Source organism: Helianthus annuus, chromosome 17, assembly GCF_002127325.2.
Source record: "Helianthus annuus cultivar XRQ/B chromosome 17, HanXRQr2.0-SUNRISE, whole genome shotgun sequence".
NCBI classification, from domain to species: domain Eukaryota; kingdom Viridiplantae; phylum Streptophyta; class Magnoliopsida; order Asterales; family Asteraceae; genus Helianthus; species Helianthus annuus.
Genome location: NC_035449.2, coordinates 17947650 through 17955002, shown reverse-complemented (window position 1 = coordinate 17955002; position 7353 = coordinate 17947650). Strand labels below are relative to the sequence as shown.

At 36.0% G+C, this 7353-nt stretch overlaps 1 long non-coding RNA gene across 8 annotated transcripts; it reads left to right on the top strand.

Annotated features, from left to right (window-relative positions):
* Window positions 1–3914: 3914 nt before the first annotated feature.
* On the top strand, window positions 3915–6594 carry LOC110921153. 8 transcript variants are annotated; one of them, XR_004886262.1, is made up of 8 exons: window positions 3920–4301; window positions 4467–4543; window positions 5067–5171; window positions 5409–5469; window positions 5604–5699; window positions 5794–5909; window positions 5984–6047; window positions 6357–6594. It is a non-coding gene; the product is annotated as an uncharacterized LOC110921153 (long non-coding RNA). The 8 variants fall into 8 exon arrangements; XR_004886261.1 differs by having other exon boundaries at window positions 3921–4301; window positions 5079–5171; XR_002582217.2 differs by having other exon boundaries at window positions 3922–4301; window positions 4467–4537; window positions 5079–5171.
* The last annotated feature ends 759 nt before the right edge of the window (window positions 6595–7353 follow it).

Sequence of the window (7353 nt, the reverse complement as noted above, 5' to 3'; positions counted from 1 at the left end):
TTAGGGTGTGTTTGGTATGGCGTAATGGAATACACGGGTGAATGGAATGTACGAGGTAATGGAATGGACGATGTAATGGAATGGATCGTTACTATTCCATGTCTTGTTTGGTTACCATGTGCGAATGAAATGAATTATTACTTTGTGTTGTTTGATAGGAAAGAATAGACGAAGTAATAAAATCGGTGATGAGTGACGGTAGTCGGTGATGATGGGTACGTGGTGATAGGTGGCAATGGTACTAATGGTCGGAGGTGGTGGAAGTGGGTGGCGGCGGTGGGTGGTGGGTGGTGGCGAGTGACGGCGGGGGCGGAGGTGTGGATGGTAGGTGACGGTTGGTAGCGGCGGAGGTGGGTGACGACTGGGGTTGAGGTGGGTGGTGGCGGTAAACAGCTGGGTGGAGGTGGGTGGTGGTGGCGGCGGCAAAAGTGGGTGACGGCGGCGACGGTAGTCACGGCGGTAGCTATGCCAATAGTGGTGTCGCCCGTGAGTGAGTTATTAAAACCAATAATAATAATAATAATAATAATAATAATAATAATAATAATAATAATAATGGTAAAAAATATAATAATATATCTTTCCATTCCTTGAAAGAATGAAAAAAACACCACCTTACCAAGGAATGAAAATTATTATATTTGGAAGGTTTACATTCCTTGTGGAATGCTCCATTCCATTACCACTTGACAACCAAACATGTTTTTTTCATTCCAATAGAATGATCCATTCCATTCCGCCTTCTATTCCTTCGTACCAAACGCTACCTTATGGGAGGTTTGTTTACCTCTTAATAAGACTTTTAATAGTTCAGACCCCTTACTGGTTTAATACTTAATGATTCAGACTGTTTGTTTCACGAGCAGTGAATGGTTCAGAAATTTGCCTCTGAATGGTTAAGATTTATACATAGTCTGAATGGTTAAGACCTCTAATCTGAATTGGCCAGACATTTGCCTCTGAGCGAATAAGCATTACACAGGCTCTTAATAGTTCAGACCTCTTACTGGTTCAGCACTTAATGATTCAGACCTCTTACTGGTTCAACATTTAACCATTCAGATGTTGCCAAACATCCCCTTAATCTAAATCAAACCGAAAACAACAAAACCAAACTGAAATTAACCGAAACCAAATCAACCGAAAGTCGGTTATCAGTTATTTTTTATACCATCGGTTAACCGAAACTAACGGAACCAACCGAATATTTATATTTTCATATATTTCTAGATTTTATACCTCAATTTCATTTATATTTACCTTCATTTCATGCATTTATACATCTATTTCATGTATTTATACCTCCATAACATGTATTTCTAAGCAGAAATTTTAGCCCTTGTTTGATTTGGTTATTAACCAAACAGAAAACCAACAAATTAACTGAAACGATTAACTAATGACTTCAATTACGTTTTTGGTTAACGCTAATAACCACCTAACCGACACATGATCTTTAAAGGGTTAAAAGACCAGAAAAAAAAAGGAGAAACATGATTATATAAATGTAAATGCATGTATTTTTTTTAACGGCAACCAAACTTTACATATAAATATAAAGAACCTACAAGAAGCCGGAATCACAAAACAAAACCTAAAAAGCCTAACCAAGAAAACGAATTACATTAGATAAATAATATCAAAAGCCTTCCATTATGGATTTGATGCAAATGATTATGTATAGATCGATCACCTTTTTCTCCAATAGTGATGATCTAGTGATACATATGGGGTTGATGAAACCCTAGCTGAGCTAGGCTGACTGACTACTTTAATAAAGCACATGGGACTACTACTACCCACGCTAGCTCACGCATGCATGGGCATATCTTTGATATAACAAAAGTTGTTCTCTATACGTAGCTATCAAGTATCAACCGGTCAATATTTATTTATAATTATATTGAAAATGATATGTGATGGGATTGGGTGGAGGATACCTAAGATCATATTTCACTACGTTCCCACTATTCATTACATTTTCCTCCTTAATGGGATTATATTAGTTTCTCCATCACCAAATAAATAAATATTTCATCAAAGACAACTATGTCAACCATCAAGTAGATCAATTAAGCTCATATGATTTATAGTTAACTAAATTACAACGTTGACCCAATATATATTATAATATATTTATGTTAAAGCAATAATAATCCACGTATATCCTCAAAAAATATCTGATTTAGATTGGGTGTACATATTCACAAACCTAAATGCAGTGGCGGACTCAGGATTTTTGGACAATGGGGTCCCATTTTTCTAGTGTTCAAATTTTTTGGATCGGTCGTTGTTCGGGTCGGGTCGAGAAACATAATAGAAAACAATATCATAACTAAACTACAAGTTTCATTTAGTACACATTCAGCTATTAAAATACCCAATTTTAAAGTCAAGTTTAATTCATTTACTACACATTCAGCTATTAAAATACTCAATTTTAAAGTCAAGTTAAAAAAAAAACCCAAAAAAACAAAAGAAGGTATTGAACCTGGGACCTTTTGAATGTAAACAAGGGGTTTTACCAATGCACCAGACTCACTCTTATTGTTGTGGGGTCCAACTAAATTATTTTATGGGGTCTATAGAAAATTTTATATACCGTTTCTACTACTTTTTATAAAAAGATTGGGGTCCGGGGACCCCGTTCCGCTTAACGTGGGTCCGCCCCTGCCTAAATGGCTATTTGCACACTCAAGCCCTTTATATACCTTGCATACAGACCTGTATGTGACGTATAGGGTTTGTATCTCCCACCCGGGTTTCAATCAAGTACAGTGTCAAATCAATCACCTATACGTGACATATGGGCCTGTATGATGCTTTTATACGATGCGTCTATACGTTGCATACAGACCTGTTTGATGTGACTTTGATCTGATGTTGTCTGGCATGTGATAAAGGTATACGCCAAATACAGGTATGTACGAGGCGTATATATGTGAATTTTGTTTCTTCAAATAGTGGCAAACGCTTCTTCATGATCCCACATTCCCTTGTTCGTATCTTTCCGGCTTTTCAACTGTCAGAAAAGTGTTAAGCTAAAATGTCATCAGTCTGAGACGGGAACTATTTCTTTGGGCAGTATTCCAACGACTCTTGGGAGGTTACTGAAACCGAGGAGAATTCTTGCGTTCCTGACTCTAACGAGGAGGATGTTGCGTCTGACGTTCAAGTTGATCATAAGAAACCGTTACTAGACTTGAACGAGGCTCCTAACAAATTTTAAAAGCATTGAAAGGAAGATCTTATTTGAAAGCTTATCTTTAAAATTTGCCTTAGTACTTACCAACGATCGTTAAGTTCTATTTGATTAAAGAAAAATATAATAAATGTTTAAACCTCGCTAGTAATATGTCGGTAATTCATTGACAGATCATTGACGAGTAATTAAATTTTCAATTTTTCTTTTGTTGTTTAATTAGTAACTTAGCTGCTTAAACGGTAATCCGTTGATAATTAGGGCATGTTTGGCTAAGCTTATTAGAGGTAAAAAGGACTTTTGGGAAAAAGGACTTTTGGGAAAAGGACTTTTTGAAAAGGAGTTTTAAAAAAAAGTGTTTGGATTAGCTTATTGATGTAAAATGACTAAAATGGGCATTCTTTTAGATATAAGGGGGTAAAGAAGGGTTATATTGGTAATTTCATTTTTGAAAAGTCACTTTTGGATCCAAAAGTCAGGAATTATTGGCTTTTCAAAACCTTCAATTTCCTTCTTTGCTTTAAGCTATTTCAAAAAGGACTTATCCATTATCCAAACATAAAAATAGCTTATTGACTTATCAATAAGCTAATAAGCTAATAAGTCATTTTGAGAAGCCCATCCAAACATGCCCTTAACATCATAAGAATCATTTAAATATAGTGTTTATTCATCCGCTGGTAAATTTTTCGTTGCTAAAAGTCTATCACTAGTACACAAGGCTTTTGTTGGTGCGATGCAATTTATATAGATGGTGCGGTTCACTCAAGCACCGCACCTTTACATCTTGGTTTACAAATTCCACCAACTTTATATCTTCCATTTACATTTCCCCCCTTTTGTTGCCCTGAAAATTTTATTTTCCCTCTATTCCCGCTTGTTTCCGTTTACGTTTTCCCTCGCCTCAGGAATTTCTCACCCTCACAAACCCTAATCGAACCTCAACCCTCTCTATCACATCCATCTGGTTCCCTTTGGCACCACTCACTACGGATACCTTCCAGTGCACCATAGTTGCCCTCTATTGCACCGTCGTTTCCCTCTAGTTCAGCGCATCTCTCCTGTCCGTTGTGTCCAGTTGTCCTCTAAGTTCATATGAGTATGTTGTGGCTAAATCTCTGTTTTTATTAACTCGTTGTGATGTTTAGAATATGTGCATACCAAGTGTTTGATGAAATGTTTGTGTTAGTTTTCCCTCTAATTTATTCACATTTGTCTAAGTACCTTAACTATCTTTGTTGCAATTATTCTTGATTGTCTGTAGGTTGAGTTGGACATGGTGAAGATTCATATACTTGCAAAGGATAAAAGTTGGAACTGTTGAATGCGCTTCAGGTTATAGTTAAGACACTTCGAATGCTTTACATATACCATCTTTTTTGCTTCTGTTTTGTTTTTTTTTTCTCCACAATTTAGTTGGTCTGATTTCGCATTTAGTTGATTAGGTAAAAATATATGCAGGTAGATCGTAATATGTATATGGTAAAAAAATTTTGAATATCAATGGGCACTTGTTTAAAAAGTATTTACACTTATAAAAGATTGTGACATAGTTTGGTTAGTATCAGATAAATTCTACCATGGTGTATAACTTGTCTGATTGAGGCTAAATTGACCACTAAATGTGTTTTTTTATTCACAAATGCACTCTAGCTGTTTGGTAAGATGCCTCAGTAAACTGTATGTTGTAGGCTTGTAGCATCATTAACAAAACTGTTTGATGAGTTGCAGTAGGCAAAATAAAGGTCTCCACAAAGATGTTGCCATTCAGTTATGAGCTCTATGATGTTTTTATAATTTAAACAATCTTGATTCTTCTATAGGACAATTGATATGAATGTACCAATTACTGACCCTGTTTCAGTTCGTGATATAGGAGCAAAGTTTTGAGAGAGTAAATGTTAGGGGTTTGGATGGTGATGCTATTACTTTAAGCAACTACATGTCTACATGGATGCTCAGTATTATGGTGAGATTGGTATTGGAACTCCACCTCAAAAGTTCACTGTCGTTTTTGACACGGGTAGTTCCAATCTTTGGGTGGCTTCCGCAAAGTGCTACTTTGTCCCTTCCCGTCTTGTTTGAGCTTGTTGATAAAACCGATCTCTCTGTGTCACACAGACACATATTCACACGCGTGTGCTCTGTTTTGACTCGATGGATGTTTAGTTTCGTCTGGTGCTGATCGTTATTGATATGGATGCAGGTAGCTTGCCTTCTTCACTCAAAGTATAAGTCTAGCCAGTCAAGTTCCTATAAGAAAAATGGTATGGTGTCTTTTCCAAGTTCCTTTTAATATGCCTTTTTCTAGTTCCTTTTAATATGCCTTCTTACACAATGTGATATAATGAGCAGGTTATTTGCAAACAAGTTATGAGTCTAAGTTTGCAATCATGAGCAGGTTATTGTAGGTCGTCTAAGTTTGCAACATGGTGGCATACAACACAGGAATGGTGAGACAAAGTTTGTGAAGGCATCATGGAGCCTAACTTGTTAGGTAATTCTAACTATGTTTTCTATTTAAGATGAATTTATTGGCTTTATTTAAAGTAAAAAGGCTTAATTCTATTAAGCATGATTTACATGGGCAGATCCACTCTCACAAAAAACCTTGTAGAACTGCTAGCTGAGGATAACCAACTTCTACCATTGAATGGTGAGACAAAGTTTGTGAAGGCATTACTGAGGTTGTTGCATTTTGTTTCAGGTATTATTTAGCTCAGTTCTATTTTACAAATAGTTGTTTAGTAGTCTACTTCAATATTCTTTTTGTTTTGCAAGATGATTCCAAAGGGGTTGCTCTCGACTTCGATAATGCATGCAGCTAGCTGAAACCATTCTAGAGGTCTTTTCATACTTTAATTTGAATGCTATTTATGGTATTTATATTGTAATGATATTCTAAAGTCTTTGGTTTCCAAATACATTTTCTGCATTTTTTTTGTGTTTGGAGGTCTGGTTATCCCCTGAGAATTCTGAACACATTTACTTGTATGTATATATGTGGTGTGTGTGTGAGTTTATTAGTATAAAACTTGATTAAACGTCAACGGGTCAAATTCGGAAAACATGTACATATTATCCCAAAGTGTATTTAGCACTATTAGTTTTATATTATGCTTCATTTTGGTAATATCACGTTATGTTTTGTTAGGCGGTTTTCTACTGATCGGGTTGCAAGGTTTGAAGAGGTCGGTTCGAGTTGCAAGTGGCATGAAGCGGTCCGTTCGACATATTTGGAATGCAAACTTTTTTGAGCTTCACATGGAAAATATGTACATTTTCAAATGGTATACGTTTGTGTTTCATTCGGAAAACATGTTTTTTTAATGGCAAGTCGGAAGACATGTACTTTTAGGAATCTTGTATAATATTAGTTTTTATTTTTTTTGTTTGTTATTTTTTATTTTCAGCCATAAATATTTGTGTATTAAGAATATTTATTGGGAAATTAATTAAATTTCCCAGAATTTTACAGAATTAAGAAATATATGTTTTTTTGGTGATGAAAAATGCTGCTTTATTGTAAGGTGTGTGGCCACGTGGCTAGTGTGTAATTATTGTTGCATATGTAGTCCAAATTTCAGGTGCGGTTGTATCCTTTAAAAGGTGCGGGGTTATGCACCGCATCATCAAAAAAGAGAGCTTTTTGTCACAGCCCGCCAAAATTCAGATCATAACTCTCGGGATTCCGGAATTTTCTACCAGCTTCATGGGACTTCTATGGCAGATTTTTCCATAGAAGATTCTGGATTCAAGGCACCAAAATATCATCAAAGGACTAGAGATTTCTTAGGAAAATATCTTGGATATTTTCCTTAATCATTCTAGAGTAATCCTTGTAAATATCTTAGATATTATACTTAGAAATATCTAGATTAAGAATAATCTAGAACCAAAGCAACTAGTATAAATAGGTGATGCTAGCTCATTTGTAAATCACCTTCCAAGATTGTAATCAAGCATCCTTTGTAAAGAGTTCTCAAGCAATACAAGTGTTTCCTTTATTCACAATCTCTGTTCCCCTTTGTTCAAGTCATTGAATCGAGTTGCAAGTTGGTGTCAAGGCTGATCTTAGCACGGGGACTAAGAGCCGCACGTGGGTTGAAGGACTAACTCCGTGACAAGTGGTATCAGAGCACGTCGATTCG